The sequence below is a fragment of the Ornithorhynchus anatinus genome, chromosome 9, assembly GCF_004115215.2.
Source record: "Ornithorhynchus anatinus isolate Pmale09 chromosome 9, mOrnAna1.pri.v4, whole genome shotgun sequence".
Taxonomy (NCBI): Eukaryota; Metazoa; Chordata; class Mammalia; order Monotremata; family Ornithorhynchidae; genus Ornithorhynchus; species Ornithorhynchus anatinus.
The window spans coordinates 49,649,761-49,668,022 of record NC_041736.1 but is presented as its reverse complement, the minus strand read 5'-3'; the positions used below and the strand labels follow the sequence as shown (position 1 = coordinate 49,668,022).

At 40.1% G+C, this 18,262-nt stretch overlaps 1 protein-coding gene and 1 long non-coding RNA gene across 6 annotated transcripts in view; one reads left to right on the top strand and one right to left on the bottom strand.

Moving 5' to 3' along the window:
* PPP3R1 (protein phosphatase 3 regulatory subunit B, alpha) overlaps positions 1-18,262 on the bottom strand; it is a 57,455-nt gene that overhangs the window by 23,779 nt on the left and 15,414 nt on the right. The window lies entirely within an intron of this gene.
* On the top strand, positions 9-17,634 carry LOC103171209. 5 transcript variants are annotated; one of them, XR_003762014.2, is made up of 6 exons: positions 9-118; positions 1,060-1,128; positions 2,768-3,020; positions 4,770-4,920; positions 12,291-12,381; positions 17,447-17,634. It is a non-coding gene; the product is annotated as an uncharacterized LOC103171209 (long non-coding RNA). The 5 variants fall into 5 exon arrangements; XR_003762013.2 differs by lacking the exon at positions 4,770-4,920 and having other exon boundaries at positions 10-118; positions 12,291-12,395; XR_486654.3 differs by lacking the exon at positions 4,770-4,920 and having other exon boundaries at positions 11-118.

The following is an 18,262-nucleotide window of genomic DNA, read 5'->3' as shown; positions in this document are numbered from 1 at the left end:
GCTGGGATTGTGACATCAGAAAGGACCTCATGGTGATTTTTGCCTGGGTGGGGACAGCAGAACATTTGGCTGTTATGGAACATGTTGATACTACGACACAGAGAAGAAGAGCACGAAGGTAGGTTACTGAGGCCAAATTTGATTTGTTAGGGAGGAGACCAAAGTCCAGCTCCTCTACGTAACTTTTCTAAAACTGTTGGATTCAGAGCAAAGTAGAGGTTAAGAAGAATCTTGCCTATCCTTCTTGTACACGAGGCCGCTGAAGTTAAGAACTACTCTATCACTCTTGCAATTTATAAAGTGGTAAACTGGAGGAAGTCAGGTGAGTGAAGGAGGCCTGGACTGACAACCTACAGCAAGAAGGTGGTTTGAGGTCAAGGGAGTACTCTGGAACCTTAAAGGAAATCCAGTAGGCCATAGGAGGAAGTGAGAGCAGATTACACAAATACAAACCAAGCAAAACAAATTCAAAATATGCAAATGCTTCTATCCTCATGCTAGAAGCCTGAAAAATGAAACAGAGGAACTGGAATACTTGATGGCCAGTGAGCAGCTTAATATAAATAGCCCTCTTGAGACTTGATGGAGAGAAGAAAAAGCAATGAAATACAGTCCTGTCAGCTTTTAAATGCTATTATTGCCGTATTTAAGTGCTTACTGTGCACTAAGCACTGTACTAATTAATGGGTCAGATACAGGTCTAGCAGGTCCAACAGTCCCTCTCCCACAATCTAAGGTGGAGAGAGAACCAATATTTTATCCCCATTTTACAGTCGCCCAAACAGTACACAGTGAATGAGTGCTCATCAAAATCCAGTGACTGATGCAGAAACATAGGCACAGAGAAGCGACAGAGAGAGAGGTGTATGTAAGGGACTGGTGAATATAAAAATCTTGCCCAATAGGAACAGCATGGATTAGGAAGGCCAAAGGGATAGAAAGCCCAAATTTAAACATATGTACCATCATAGGAGTGACTAGCATGAGGTAAGTGATGAGGAAACTGTAAATGAGCCTGGGGAAGCTGTAAAACTCAGGAAGAGAATTTCCTTTTTCCAGAAGCTGAGAACCTACTGGGCTACTCAGAATGTAGTCTACCTACTCTTTCCGAGGGAAAGAAAATAACAGGTGGGTACATAAAAAAATAACCACAAGATTCTAAACTTTCATTCTGTAATATTTTGGTCATCTTGGATTAGCAGTCTTACAGGATATATCGTACCCAGAGAATACAGCTAGCAAAGCTAGCCAACTTTCAGCATGACTGAAGACCTTTAATACCAAGAAAATATATTCCAATTCCAGGAGAAGAAAGAAAATAAAGGATATCTATATAATCAACTGTATTTATTGAGCACTTATTGTATGCCAACCACTGTACTAAGCATTTGGGAGAGTACGATGTAATAATATAACAGAGTTGGTCCGACATGTTCCCTGCCCACAATGAGCTATAAAATAATGTTACTGTGGATGCTATCATACAAAATATGCTACAAATTTTTCAAATTGTAATTCTGAGTCAAGCTAAGGATTATTTATGCAAAGGTGAAGTTACACAACACTACACCAATAGTTACAATTATATAAAAAGTTAGGCAAGAGACACCACCCCAAAAAATTATTTTTGGCAATTAACAGATTACAGAGTTTAGGACATTAAGCAATGCTGACCACTAATTCACAGGGGAATGGGATCCAAGGAATTACACCCCAACTGTTTCATGAATCATGAATAGGAAAATTAAGCTGAACTTCTACATTCACAAACTGAAGTTGGGAAATGAAATATCTCCTACATACTAAAGCTCTATCGCTGACAATCAAAGGCCAGTGCTAATAAATATCACAATTTTTAAGTTTCCCTAGTTTCCTAAGTTTAACTCACCTAAAAATAGCTTTGGGGGACTAGTGGGTTTTCAAACTGTAAGACTGCAAATTTTGCTCCTCACTAAAGCAAACAAAAAAGGAAACCCTCTCACAGCACTGTGCTCATTTGTATATATTTTTATTACCCTATTTTGTTAATGAGGTGTACATCCCCTTGATTCTATTTACTGTGATTAAGCTGCCTTGTTTTTGTCCGTCTGTCTCCCCCTCCCCCGATTAGACTGTACGCCCGTCAATGGGCAGGGATTGTCTCTATCTGTTGCCGAACTGTACATTCCAAGCACTTAGTACAATGCTCTGCACATAGTAAGCGCTCAATAAATACTATGGAATGAATGAACAGTTCAGACCCAATGGCCCTGATGTTACAGCAGAATGGGGACAGTCAGATGGAATCAACTGGTCTCTATAATACCTCATTTGAGAAACAATGCTCCAAACCAGTTCCCAAGCTCTTTCAACCTGCAATTTCCCAAGAGAACCCAGACCGTTTGTTCTTTCCTACGAATGCCTAAACTAGAGCAAATGAGTTTAAACTGCAGCAAGAAAGTGTTGCACTTGACCTAAGGAAGAATAATTTGACTGTTAAAAGAGGTAAATTACGGAGAGTGGAGATTTTGTAAACAAATGCCAAAAACATGTCAGCATTCCAGTGTTCATTTCCCTGGACCGGAAGAATTATTGAGGTTCTTTTCAATGATCCCCTCAAAACCCTCTCTGAAGTGGTCCACAGATTCCTGAACCTGTTTGTGAAATACTATGCTAAAAGAATATACAACCAAGAACAAGGAAACTTTTTCACTCTAGCAGTCATCTGGTAATTTTTATTCCACAATGTACACTTAAATTCTCTCTCTCTCATTAATCTGTATTTCAGTTTTCAGAAACAAGCCGTCCCTTCCATTTTTAGCCTCCCTATAGAGCTTGAAGCATACGGACTCAGTTCCAAATTAGCCAAGGAGAAGAACAAACCTGTACACGCTTTCCCTACAAGGTCTGGAAAGAAGTTGCTGAATGCGACCAGAGACACACCCAAGTGGAAGCTGAGCCCAATAACTCTTTAGAAAAGACTTCCTGGGGCAATCTGATCCAAGCCAGCTCAGGCTTGAATCTTCATGCCCCAAAACCAGGTGAGCCAGTGACACTTATTTAAAGCACCACCTGGAAGCACACTGTTTCCTTAACTAACTCCCCAGTGCCCAAAATTTCTCCAGCCAAAATGACACTTTGGAAGAGGAGAGTAATAACAACTATAATAATGACGATGGTATTTGTTAACCACTTACTATGTGCCGAGCACTAAAATGCCATAAAAATAATAATTAATGACAACCACAATGGTACTTTTTAAGAGCTTACCAGTAGTAACTGTTTTGAATCTCCAGACGTTTGTTTAGGGCATTGAGACACTAGATACACAATGTATGGAATAAAGCATTAAGCAACCCACTAATGGTCTGAAGAATTAGTGTCCCTCCCAAAGTGATCATTTATAGTTGCTGAATAAATTTAGGAAGTAGAAGAGTTGTACTTAGCAAAGAAGTAATAAGTGGCTAAATTAATCAAGGAATACCTCAATAGGCCCCAAAAGTTGATAAAGATTTTTTTTAATTACTTCTCTAGAGACTACTCAAAGATTCGGGCCAAATTTCCTATTTAGCCTCACAAATTTACTCTGGATTTAGCATCCAACATGAGGCAGCACGTTTCAAATGTGATGAAGAAATACAGATGAATAATTTTTCCAGGGCAATTCCAAAAATTTATGTTTTATGAACTCCTGTCCAAAAAAATAAAAGTCCCATTTCCGCTATGATTGTTAAATGAAGATGGGGGTGGTGCCCTTTTCAGTGCACAATCTTTTAACCATCCAAGTAACATGGTAATGCCTGTTCTCATAAGTTACTACTGTCCATTTTCAACTGTATTGTGATAGCATTACTTGGAATTTAATTAGCACCTTCCAACGAGAGGTTTGGCATGCCTGACATTTTATTAATCTTCAAAACATCTCTGTCAGTTAATGACAGCACTGGGTATGTCACCCAGTTTAATGAGAGGAAGATATTAGGCATAAAAACAAAAACTTGATGGCTTGGCCAAGACACACAGTTAGTCATTGGTAGAAGACACACTTTGAAACCAGGGTTCCTGACTCAGTCCAGTGTTCTTTCTCCTCTGCTGCCTTTCTATCATCTTCTTCATCTCTGTTTGTTCTTTTCACTTGCCTTTTATTTTTGCTAATCTCTTCATCCCAGCCAGTTTCTAATTTGATCCAGCTTTTTATTTCTCCAAACTCTTCCTCTTTTTTACTGTTCTTTCCATTTGTTCTCTTCTCAAAAATAATAACCACCTTTACTAATCACCTCAAAATGGCATTCTGTTCAGATCCCTAATTACAGGTCTAATTTATCTGGGCTCTGAGGAGGAAAAAAAAAAAAAATCACAGGAATGAGTTGTGAAGCACATTTTCTCATGGGTCTAATGTTTGCCCCTGGAATACCCTTCAAGTTTCCTCCAAGTAAAATATTCCAAGTTAGGCTTCACTTAATTACAAACAACAGGATTCAGTAAACCTGCATCATGTCAGGAGGCCATTCCCTTTCCATCGTATCCAGTAAGGAATACCTCTTCTGAAGTAAATGGAATTGTCAATGTGGAGGGAAAAAAAGTCATGTCTCTAAAAAGGAATTGCTAAACAGAAGAGGAAAGAAGGTGCGCAGGCCCTTGTGGTCCTAGGAGAAAGTAAAGAAACAGGGAGGAAAAAAGAAGATAAAACGTCGTAAAGTATCAAAGGAATAAACAGCCTCACCTTGGGACTAAGGCTCCTAATTTTCCACAATCTATTTATCAACTTCTACTTCATTTCAATTTCACAGAGTGGTGAGAAAATGTAAAGAAACAATATTTCCCAAAGTTCTAAACAAAAATTTGAAGTCTATTGTTGATGAAAAACTGGCATTCCAGAGGTGAAGACAGAAATCAAGTCGTTCAGCGAAGGGAGCTGAGAAAAATGTCATTTTTTGCAAAGTACGTAATTTCCAAGGCCCTTGCCTCTCCTTCCATCCTTAGTACTCCGCCAGTAGTCAGCATTCATTTTTAGCACCTTCAATATCCTTTTAAAAAAAACAAACAAAAAAACCTTTTTCCCTTCTTCCATACACTTGAATGCTGAAGAATTCCCAAGGGCACTCATTGATCCTTATATCTGCCTACTCATTCTCTCATATCAATCCTGTATTCCTCATCTCTCCCCACCTCTCTGTGACCAAGAGCTGTCCATTTGATCTTCAATTCTGTCTTCCTCATCTCTCTCTTTTTCTCCACTTCCCAGGAGTCACTCGTCTTTACTGGGTGGCTAATGAGTGTTAAGAACTTGGAGGAATATTGGCAAGGGGTGTAATTCAGGTCAAAATAAGTCCATGCTTTTGACAGCTGTGAGGTTGGGAATTCCTCTTCTCAGTACGAGACTCTGGGCCTGTCCAAACCCACCACTTTATCAACCTCAGGTTCCAAATGTTCTGCAAAAGCAGTGTCACTTGCCCTGTTAGCTTCCTCCAGCACATAGTAATGATGCCTAAGCCAAAATAAGACACCAAAATAAGAATGATGCAAGTGGCCTAGCCATGGTATTTTTTTTTTTTTAAGAGCCCTGTGCAGACTTCTTCTTTCAAGCCCTTGCAAGTCTTAGCTGTCCTACTCTGTCATTTATTACATTTCTCAAATTCCTCAAACTCGCTTCTGCTGTCTTCAAACCCTCGCTTCTGGCCAATGCTCCTTGACTATCTCCAATCCACTACAAGTGTCTGGCCAATTCCCTCAGATTAAACTCAAAGATTTCCTTTACGCATTATTCTCCAAGACATCTCTGTCCCAAATGTCTCTGTCCCAAGAGTGGCATGCTCTTTGGTCCTTTGCTTCTGTGGCCAGATCCTCTCTCACCTTGCCTTTGTACCAACACATTGACCCCTTTCCAATGAGCATCTTTCAAGGCTTAGCTGTTCAACCATCTCTTCTCCCTCATGGAAGCAATCCACTCGTGACTTCAGGTACCATCTTTACAAAGACAATTTAAGCTTCTTTCTTGTGGTAACCTCTCTTCAGTTTTTAGGACAATTTCAAACTGAATGTTCCCAACCAAGAAAGCAAAGGATTCCATCTTCTCCCAAACTGCCCCCTTTCCAGCTCAATTAGTTGACTGATAGAAAGACAAACCCACCAGAATAACCTACAACACAATTCACATGTTATCTTGCATATTTCTGCCTTCATCTCCTACTGATCCTTGACACTTCACTATTTTTTGTGGCCCATAATCACCAAGACTCTCTATTCTTTCCTCATTCTCCCACTTCATTCTCTTCCCCGGACCACCCATTACCCATTTCTTGAGGGTGGAACCTAGGGCTTTCTTCAGGGGGGAACCTAGGACTTTCTTCCCAGGCCCCCCCCAACCAAAACCTGCTTTGACACCTGAGACCCTCCTGGCATATTCCTAATCTTGGGCTCTAACCTCTTCACTTGAGTTCCTTGTCAATTCAAATCCTTCTAGGGTAGATTAAGATAAGGTTTCCCCTAGTATTCTTTTCTTTTCCTCAAGAAAGCATGGCTAAAATAAACTCTGACTCAAGTAAGATGAAGCAGCCTATCCTTTTATTTTACTAGAGTAAGGTCTCAGTTTCACACACCCACACTAGTCAGGGAATGTGTCTATCATTATATTGTACTCTCCCAAGCGCTTAATACAGTGCTCAGCACACAGTAAGCACTCCATAAATACAACTGACTGATTTATGTCAAATAACTACTCTGTTCACATGACTGAAAATCAGATAGAACTTAAATATGTGAAAAACGTGATAGTCAACAATTGACTATGAATGGGGAAAGTCCAGATACACAACACTCTCAAATCTGTCAATGGCAGAGAAACTGGAGAAATATGGCTCACATAAAAATATTTTAATTGTCCAACTCAAGGTGAAAGTACATTTTTTCTTAGGTGAATTTTTAATTATTTTACCCAACTTTTCCATTTCAACTCCAAAGATTTTAAAAGATTTAAAAAATCCACTTCTCAGAATTTGTATATGTAAAAAAAAAATGGTGACTAACTCACCATTAACAATCACACACTTCAAACCAGAGATGGAACCAAGAAATGGAGGCAGTATTTCTTATTATTTACTACTACTAATAATAATAGTAGTATTTGTTAAGCGCTTACTCTGTGCCCAGCTCTGGGGTAGACACGAATTGGACTCTGTCCCTATCCCACAAGGGCTCACAGTCTAAGTAGGAGGGAGAACAGGTATAGAACCCCCATTTTACAGGTGAGGAAACTGAGGCTCAGAGATGTGAACTGCCCAAGATCACACAGCAGGCAAGTGGAGGAGCCGGAATTAGAACCCAGGTCCTCTGACTCTCAGGCATGTGGTCTTCCTCCTGGGTCACATGCTCTAGTGGCAGGCCTCAAGCATGTTCTGGGAGCAAAACTGGGAACATCCACAAGTGAAGAACTCTGGTTTTGTTCAGTATCGAAGGAAATTTCCAAAACAGAGATATGTACTCATAAAAGAGTGCTTGGCTTTACTTTGCAACTATCTCAAGCAGGATGGAATTTTGACAGGGAATGTCATACGTAGGCTTTGGACAGCTGGGGTAGGGAGCTGCATAAAACTAACTTTTGGTTTTGGTAACTTCTTAACACTGCTTGAAATGCCCAAGACCCTGAAATAGCATTTTAGCTCTCTGTGTTTAAACACTAGGAAAAAAAAAACCCAGAAACTTTCATATGCTTAACAGCCAGGTTTTTCTTAAGTAGGCTTTAAATTACTTTTGGGGAACACTTTAAGTTGCAACTTACATGCTGAGCTATCACCTGTTCTAGACTGTTCAGCCATAACCATACTGAGCCCCCTAAACTCAAGTGGCCCCTTTTCAGGATCGCACCTGGAGAGTTTCCAATACTCTATCAGTCTAATCTGCGGGAAGGAGAGTCTAGAAGGGGAATACCCATTCCATTCCTAGCTTGGGCAGTGGCTATCGAGTGGAAGGCAATCTGCTACAAGTCAAACCTCAGCTTTGCTGGGCAGCAGCAGGATGGGAGAGAGTCAAGGGAGGAGATTCAAGTTTACTGCATGGAAGAAGGCAGTGGTAAACCATTTCTGGGTTTTCACCAAGAAAAATCTATGGATAAACTACCAGAATGGCCACAGGTGGAGAGAGGGACATTCTGGGAGAGATGTGTCCATGGCGTCTCTATGGGTCAGAAAAAACTCGACAGCATAAGACAAGACAAAGTCAAATGGGGTCTAGAACCTGAGCCATTAGAGTTTTGGCCAATGAGTGCACAAATCATTCCCTGGATTAATTTTAGTGCTTACCCAAATTTTAACCATTTTAATACAATCACTTCTCTCCATGATACTGATGAAAAACAAAACTCTTCTAATCTTTTGGCCAATAAAAATGTGCTCCTCCAAGTATGTGTCATTTTATTCAGAAATGTGGAGGTTGTATCATGGGAGTATTTTCTAACCTATCTTTTTCACTTAGATGCTAGAACTAAAAGCCACAAGAGAGATAAATATCTGCTCATTTACCTTCTTAAACCCATCACTCTACTCCATAACCCAAGGTAATAGAATTACTACCTCCTGGCTCTAAAAAAAAAAGTAGAAACAAAATAATGGCCCAAATTCAGAATGGAATTTGAGTTAATCAAAAAACTGTGTCCTCTAGTGTATCCCTGCTGTGAAAACTCCGAGAAAAACTAGTTTCCCTTCAGTTAGCCACATTTTCTATATCCAAAAAGTCTTAGCCCCTTACAAACTAACCAAAATTCAGATTGTTATAAAAAGAAAAAGCTGAGTGTGCACAAAGAGAATGTAGGAGAAAAATGTATACTTCCTACTCAAAAAAGGAAAGATGGATTAATATGGCACTCATTTATTAGCATTTAATACTATGGAATCAGGTGGCTCAATTTATCAAAGCTTGAAGGATGCTTTTAAAACAGACCCTTCACAATAGGTAATGTTGAATTATTAGCCTTTTGATTATTTTAAATGGTATTTGTTAAGCACTTACTATGTGCCAGGCACTGTACAGTGCTGGGGTAGATAAAAGCTAACCAAGTTGGACACAGTCCATGTCCCTCATGGGGCTCACACAGTATTTTACAGATGAAGTAAGTGATGCACAGAGAAGTTAAGTGACTTGCCCAAAGTCACACAGCAGGTAAGTAGCACTCGGGTCATTCTGATTCCCAGGCCTATGCCCTATTCACTAGGCCATGCTGCTTCTCTAATTTCTACGCAATTTCATGTTTGGGTCTGGCTGCTTGTTTGCTAGCCGCTATAATTTGGTTTAATGAAACACTGTATTCACAAAGCCATTACAACTGTTTCTGCTATGGAGTTATTAGAACTCTGGGCTAGGTCATGGATAGTATTTTCCCCCCACTGTTTTAACACTGAGATAAGATTCATTTCAAAGCAGATTCACAAAAGAAATCTAAATGTGAATTTCATAAGTTAGGCATTAATGATGAGGCAAAAGATGGCCAGCTGATTTGAGGAGAGTTCAAAATCTTTTCTAAAAGGCCAAGTAGATTACAGCTCATCCAGCAAAAGAACTGTGTACCAGAGAATTTTGAGTCAGGAAAGCCCTTCGGGCACTGCACTTCCACAGACAACTAGATGGAGGTGTGAACATTCATTCATTCAGTAGTATTTATTGAGCGCTTACTGTGTGCAGAGCACTGGACTAAGCACTTGGAGTATACAATTTGGCAACAGATAGAGACAATCCCTGCCCAATGACGGGCTTACAGTCTAACTGGGGACATGTAAGGAGGCCCAAGGTCACAAAACATGATATGCAGAATGCTAGCCAGTGGGATTTTTAATGGGGCGGTATGAACTATGGACATAATCCAGCGTGGCTCAGTGGAAAGAGCACGGGCCTGGGAGTCAGAGGTCATGGGTTCGAATTCCGGCTCTGCCACTTGTCAGCTGTTTGACTGTGGGCAAGTCTCTTCATTTCTCAGTGCCTCAGTTACCTGATCTGTCAAATGGGGATGAAGACTGTGAGCCTCATGTGGGACAACCTGATGACCCTGTATCTACCCCAGCGCTTAGAACAGTCCTCTGCACATAGTAAGCGCTTAACAAATACCAACATTATTAGTACTAATGTGCTACACTTTTCTGTTCCTAATGATTTTCTCCCTCAACTTGCATTTCACTGCTAAAAGAACTTTGCAATTCCAAACCTACTCTGGTTTAAAAGAAAAAGGTGTTCTCATGTGCTCTAAGACATTGGTAATTACTTAAAATATCATTCTTACCAAAATTTCACATGTTAGTACATGAACCCAAAATGTTGTATATACGCTCATTTTCAGCACTTTAAAAAGGTGTTCAGGAATTTTAAGAGATAAAAAGCAAACAAAAGTCCATAACTTATTTGGAAAATATCCCCTCCCTCTAAAAATCAATATAAACTGAGGCTCAATAAATTCACTGTTCTACGATCAGGGACTAGTGAAAAAAAGTCGAGGTTGAAAAGCAGGTTATCCTACATCCAATTAGCAAACAATAAGCTTCTGTCCTTTACATCTATATGTACTGTGCATTGTTCCAAATATAAATTGTGCTCCACTTCTAAAAAAATTAATTTATAGTAACTTTTAGATTAATGAAAACGTTTTCAGCCATGATTTGGAGTAAGCTTTTTTAATTTGACCAATATCATCTAGTCTCATCTTTTGAATTTGACAATGTTTTCCACAGCATTGTAAGTTGTGTCTGTAAATACAGCTGCCAAAAGCAATGCAGAAACAACGTCTTTCATACCAATTACCTACAGAGATTAATCGGTCTTATATACAGCAGACTGATTCCTGACTGTAAGCTGCTCGTAGGCAGGAAATGTGTCTGCCAACTCTGTTGTATTGTACGCTCCCAAATGATTAGTATGATGTTCTGCATCTTACTGCACATAGTAAGCACTCAAATACCATCGACTGACTATTACCTACACCCATAATAGATTCTGCATCCATATGCATACTTGTACTAAAAACTAAACTTTAAAACCGAAGCCCGTCCATTTTAAATTAGTGTAGTGTAATTTTTTTTCAAACTGTGCTTCCCCATATTTTGAAACTTGCCTTTACTCATGCTGAACAAAACCCTTGTCTTCCATTTGTCCTTCACTGACTACAAATCACACTAATTCTTTTCAAGTTTACTACTTTGTCAACCTCAATAGTTATACCCCACTCTACAAGAGATCAACAAGGCGTTTTTCTAGTGGAATGCTTTCAACATACTCACTGCCTGAGTCATAATGCCTTGTTTCCATTTGTACACACTCAATTCAGAAACTGAGTCCAACAAATCAAAAGGAAAATGGCACTTCTGTTTGCCAGGCCAAACAAACTTAAGACTTTAAAAGATACTACAAGCCATAACAATGTTTAGTTTACATGATTAAATTACCGGCTTCAGTACATCCAAAATTTCGGGGACTTATTTCGGACCTGCTCTGCTCAAGAAAGGTGGGCAGACCCTGCAACTACCCAGCCCAAACCCCTTCCACCAGTACAACCCCCCACCCCTGGCCTCTAGGGTCTGGGGGGTGGAGACAGGACACACCTGTCAAATGAGAAAACTCCTGCCTGCCCACAAAATTGTGAGTTTTCTGTAGGCCAGACTGTTTCTAAATCAATACCCTTGTACCTTTCCCCAGTGCTCTGTGCAAGATGCTTAGTGAGTGGATAAAGAAAAGTTAACATGCACATCTCCAGGAAACAAGCACTTAGTGCCAACTTTCTACAGCAAAGGGATTTGAATTAAATGTCATGTTGAACTGTAGTTACCAGAAATAGGGAACCAAGACCAAAGGGATAGCGAGCAGAAGTCAGGATTACAGAGAGAGTCAAATTAAGATTCTTAGAGCATTTTCGGCATGGTTGCTCTTTGCAAATTAGAACATGGTGTTATAGTGATTACAGCATAGTTTATGGTGCAAAATGCTAATCACCCGTTCTTTATGGCTAGGCATTTCATATTAAGTAAAAAGGGCACATAGGAAATTGTCCTTTCCCCAGATCTGCCACTGATTTCAGTGAACTAAACTATAACCTTTGTACTCTAATTTCCCTCTCTGCAAAATGAGGATAATGTTACTTACCACCTAAAATAACAAAGGAGTCAAAGATAAAATATGTACTCATTAAATGTGCCTGTGGAGAAAGGCATTATTAAGTTGAAAGGCTACCGGCTTATCCAGCAAAACAGCTTCTAACCAAAAGAATAAAAACAAGATGACTGTTCGAAATCCTTTCCTATGTGACTAACACGGACTTTTTTTAATCTTTGATGATCTAGGGTGGGAAGAATACTAAACCTAAGGGGACGACTAAAACCTGAATGAGTCAAAAACAGAGCCTCTTGGGACCAGATGGAGAAAATGTGGACGGTAAAAAATACTTGGTATCTTCCCAGTTTTTAATTTCTTACTCATTTAAAGTAGCACAATAGATAAAATTATTCTTACTAGTTTGTTGTTGGTTTGTTTTTTTTTTTTTAACACGGAAGAGAAATTTTGCTTTGAAATGTTATTTAGAACACTACTGTGGATGATTTAAAACCGAAAGGGATAGAAAGAGCAAGCATAATCTGCTACTGCCTCAGCAATGTACATTAGGCCATTCAGGCAACCGAGACTAGGGAATGATACCAATTTTACCCATCTCTGGTTGTGCTGTCCCAAATTTGGGGAAACGTTTTAAGAAAACTAGTGTTCTACGACATTAACACATTTGTGATGAGGCAGGGAAGAAATGAGCCGCTCCTTGAAATTGTCTCATTGATTGAATTTGAATGCTACCAATTATGTTTTGGGGTTTTTTTACCCCAAATCTGGTATTCTTTTTCCATTGTCAGTAGGCTTGGCCTCTCCAGCTCCCTCTCCCTACCACCACCCCCTCCCCCCTCACAAAGACAACAAACACACACTAAATTCCATAAGGAATTGTACCACTACTTCCAAATAGGGTTGATTCACTTCACAGCAGTAGTAACTGTAGAACAATGATACTACAGGTTTATTCCATTATATCACCAGGCTACATCCCTTGAAAATGTGATTTATCATGGGGTACACTTTCCCACAGACCTACATGTATAAAGTAAGACCCATCCAGAGCCTCTGGAAAACACGAAATTCCTCCACATGTTAATATATTGAAATGCTAACCTAACTACTAAAGTCACTCAGAGGTACATCAGATTTTTTCAACAAGAGTTATAAAAGGATTCTATTAATGAAAAACCTGTCCAATAGCCTTATCTTCTTAAAGTACCCTGCAGCAAGCTAGATTCTTCTCAACACCCCTGTACAGCTTTAAACCCTTCCCTCCATTAGGGCCTTTTTCAATCATACTAATCAGTCAATCTACTTTCTTGAAAATTGATGCAAAATTTCAATCCCAAAATCTTAACTGGTGAAGAAATCACTACTACTATTTTGGCACCTTGCAGTGATACAGTAGATTGTCAAAATGTTATGTGGTCCCTGTTTAATGATTTCTCCGAGTAGGATGCAATTGTCTTCCTGAAATATGGATTGTCCATTTCTACCAACTTTATCAATCAACTTAAGGGCATTTGAGTGCTTTACTGTGTGCAGAGCACTGTACTAAACACTTGGGAGAGCACAACAGAGTTGGTAGTTTCATTCTCTGCTCACAAGGAGCTTAAAGTCTAGGGCACCTAAGTCCAGAGCACTCTACTAAACCTTTGTGAGATCAGCATGGGAAACAGGACTGCTGCTCTAAAGGACTCTACAATCTCGTATGGGATCATGGTGGAAAAACAAAAAAATAAATTAGTTAAATCAACAATCCAAGATAACAGTGCAAAGCAAGTAGACCCAATCCTTGGAAAGTGGGATCCTCACCTTCCTCCCAGCTCCAGGTATAGTTAATACTAAAAAAGGATCTGTCATTATCTAATGCTAAATTAAAACAGGCTGTAATCATTCCTCGCTAGAGAGCGGAAGCACTTCAAAGGCGAAGGAGGAGGGAAAGTGGAGTTGGGGAGTGGGAGTTTAGACCAAACTAAATTTTGCAGTGACATTGCTAAGAATAATTTCTCAAATGCCCCATCCAGTTCAACAATGTCTTTGGTTATCTGTTAAAAGGTCTCTTAAACATCTTGAAAATCTTACACATATTGTGAGCGGTGCTTTTTCAAGATCCATTCACTGTTGATTGCTTAATCTCAACTCAGATGGGGAAGGGGTGGAGCACTCACTTACCTAGAGCACTCAGCCGAATCAGGGCCCATCATGCAACCATGGGTGGTAAGGCATCTAATGGTACTGGTTATAACCCCAAGTTCTTGTAATCACCCGAATAGTAACCAGGAGTACGCTTGCACTGGTATTAAATCTTTCAGAAATCCTGAGAAGTTGCTCTAACACATCTCTGCAAGTAAATATGATTCAAGGAATGAATTTAAACCCCTTTTTATGGCCATAAACTTGCTGTTCTCAAAATGTAATTGTGAGAATGTTGAAAAAGAATAGGTACACAAGATCGCTCACCTCTTGCATTTACTTGAATCAATTTCTACTCCCTACTTGACAATTTGCATGTCACCCACACCATTTTTACCAGCTTCCTCTTCACCTGCTTCAACAAATGGGTAGCTTGAAAAACTGAAGAAAATTAATGCAATTGTCATAAAAGCTAACAACCTGAAAGGGAGCATTACATCCACTGGGCAATAGGGACAGCTAGTTAAAGGAATCAAAAAGTAAATGGGGTGATTCTGTGCATGGGTAGCTATGTTCTGAAGATCCCAAAAGCAGAGGCCAATGAATTAGCCCCCTGAAACCAATCAACTGCATTTATTGAGCGCTATGTACAAAAATGTATTAAGTGCTTCGGAGATAACAGGCACACTCTCTGCCCACAGCAAGCGTACAGTCTAGAGGGGGAGAAAGACATTAATATGAACTACAGATCTGTATCTAAGTGCTGTGGGGTGGATGGGTGGGGAAGAATAAAGGGAGCAAGTCTGGGCAACACAGAAGGGAGTGGAAGAAAAGGAAAAAAGAGGCCTTAATCAGGGAAGGCCTCTTCGGGATGTGCCTTCAAAAAGGCTTTGAAGTAGGGGGAGAGTAATTGTCTATGTCGGGTATGAAGAGGGAGGGATTTCCAGGCTAGAGGCAAGACGTGGGCAAGAGGTCAGCGGCGAGATAGAGGAGATCAAGGTACGGTAAGTCGGCATTAGAGGAGCAAAGTGTGCGGGTTGAGTTGTAGAAGGAGAATAGCAAGGTGAGGTAGAAGGGGACAAGGTAACTGAGTGCTTTAAAGCTAACGGTTAGGAGTTTCTGTTTGTTGAGGAAGTAATTGGGTAACCCCTGAAGGTTCTTGAGGAGTGGGAAACACGGACTGGACGTCTTTGTAGAAACATGATCTGGGCAGCAGAGTGAAGTATGGACCGGACTGGGGAGAGACGGGAGGCAGGAAGGTCAGCAAGGAGTTCGACGCAGTAATCAAGGTGAGATAGGAGAAGTGCTTGGATTAACATGGCAGCAGTTTGGATGGAGAGGAAAGGAAGGATTTTAGTGATGTTATAGAGGTTAATAATAATAATGATGGAATGTGTCAAGCGCTTACTATGTGCCATGCACTGTTCCAAGCGCTGGGGGAGATACACGATTATCAGGTTAGACAGGATCCCTGTCCCACTTAAGGCTCACAGTCTCAATCCCCAGTTTACAGATGAGGTAACTGAGGCACAGAAGGGAGGTGACTTGCCCAAGATCACATTATTTAGTACAGATTGATCACGTGGGTTGAATGAAAGACAGAAGAGTCAAGGACACCACCAAGGTTACGGTCTTGTGAAATGGAAAGGATGGTGATGCTGTCTACGGTGATGGGAAAGTCAGGGGAAGGCATGCTGCTAACAGGAGATATTAGTCACTACCTAATACCCATGAAACATTGTTTTTAAAGTCACCCTTTCCTCCCCCTGCCCCTCTTCCATGTCTTCTACTTGTCTGTCACATACTCTTCTGTCATTCTAGTCAGTGCTAATCTCAACTATTTCCTGGTCTATCTATCCAGCCCACTTTTCTCCAAACACACATTGCTCTCCAACCAGATACTGCATCCCAACTCATTTTTGGCACGTCCACTCTCTCACCTATCCCTACGGCTGTCTTATCTAGGCTTCCACTCTCTTAGTTGGTGTGGTCCAATCAAATTTCCTGTTTCTCAAAATAAACATTTTCTTTTGCCATTCTTCTTGGGGCTCCTTGGTTTAGGTGACTCATCTCTCCTCCTCTGGCCTTTCATCTACCTATATTCCCCAGGGGCTCCAGCGGGTCCTCACCCTGTCAGCACTCCACTTTGGTATCTCACGTCCACTTTTCTCCCTCGAGATACGATTGCAGTTTCACTGTGGCTTTTCAATTTTAGCTTCTGGACCTGGGTGCTTTTGCATGCCCAAATGACCACCTTTCTTCCTGCTGCTGCAAGGTCATCATATAATCAGTGGGGATTTCCCTTCTTTCTTCCACTCGGCTGCCCATGCGTGCCAGAGTAGTTAACCTTATTAGTGACAAAAATCGGTCTGGCCAACTCGGTTTCCATGCAAGTCATTACTTACATAGGAATGTGTACTGAATAAAAGTTAAAATATTAACAAGGTAGGTATTTCACGTATTGCGTGTGCATGAATGAACGTCCCTTTACTCACTCAAACCACAGAGCACAGGCCTGGGAGTGAGAAGGACCTGGGTTCTAATCCCGGCTCTGCCACTTGTCTGCTGAGTGCCCTTGGGCAAGTCACTTCACTTCTCTGCCTCATTTGCCAAATGGGAATTGAGATTGTGAGTCCCAGATGGACAGGGACCGTGACCAATCCCCCTTTGCTTTTTCTCCCCCAGCACTTAGTACAGTGCCTGCCACATAGTAAGTGCTTAACAAATACCACTGTTATTATTAAATTTAATATTCCCCAAAGAAAAGCTTCTATAACAGAGCCGAAGTGGAATCCATTTTAAAGTAGCAAAGCTAGGAACAAGAGTCACCAAAATATTGTCTACATAGCACAAGTTAACATGATACCCACTTAATTTTTTATCAAATTTGTTCAAGCTAGTATAGGTGTCAAACACTAACCCAGATAATCTTAGAAATAGAGTTTACATTTTGTAATCAATCTTGTGATTCCTCTAACTTCTATCAGATTCGATGCTGAAAATAGTTAATTTTTCATGCACTCAAACTCTGTAGCTGGTGTTTTTATTTACTATCTTGATGTTCTGAATAAACTGGGATACACTTTTAATATTCCGAAGATTTCCCTCATGCACCATAGTAATGCTTTATCATCAAAGTTGTGTACAGCTTCACCCATTTCCATTCCTCACCTAATAATCACTGGCTCATTTTTCCCTCATAAGAGCTTCATCTGTTCTTACTCTTTACTCCTTCACAGTCCATAATTTTTCTTTCTTCCAGAAGCAACTCCTGGCTCCGAAGACATGCTCATGAATAAAAGCCAATTGCTGAACTACAGAGGTCCCATTTTGGGAAACTGTACCAATTCAAGTACAGTAAAAATTGAATTGTAGACAAAGAAGCCTTACAAGAAAAATTCAACTAAAACCAAAGTATTTTTAAAAATAAATTTATGCATGCAAACAAGAGACTTGTTTCATTTTTTTAAAGAAAGACCTAAATATGGTTCCTAATTTCAGGTGTTATTGAACTTTAGTTTTCAGTGTCTCTAAAATTCTGCTCTTGAAATATTCATTACTAATTTCTGAAGATTTCTAAACCATCAAATATAGAATTAGAATGGGACTAGGTCATAAGACCCTTAGGAAAAAACACTATTCTGCGACTATTAACTTGGCAATCAGACAATTCATTTGAATAACAACTGGAATTTGTTAAGCACTTAAGTGTCAAGCACTGTACTAAACACTGACATATATATAAGAGATAATCAGATTCCACATGGGGCTTTAAGAGATAATCAGATTCCACATGGGGCTCAGAGTCTAAGCACGAAGGAGAACAGGTATTGAACCCTCAATTTGCAAATGAGGGAACTGAAGTACAGAGAAGTTAAGTGCTTGCCCAAGATCACACAGCAGGTAAAAATGGTGGTGCTGGGATTAGAACCCAGATCCTGACTTCCAGGCCTGTGCTCTGTACACTAGTCCATTTTGCTCCTTTGAATAGCAATAATAGTATGTAGTAAGTGCTTACTGTCTGCAGAACACTGCATTAAGCACTGGGCATCATACTAAGTGCTGGATATGATCTCGG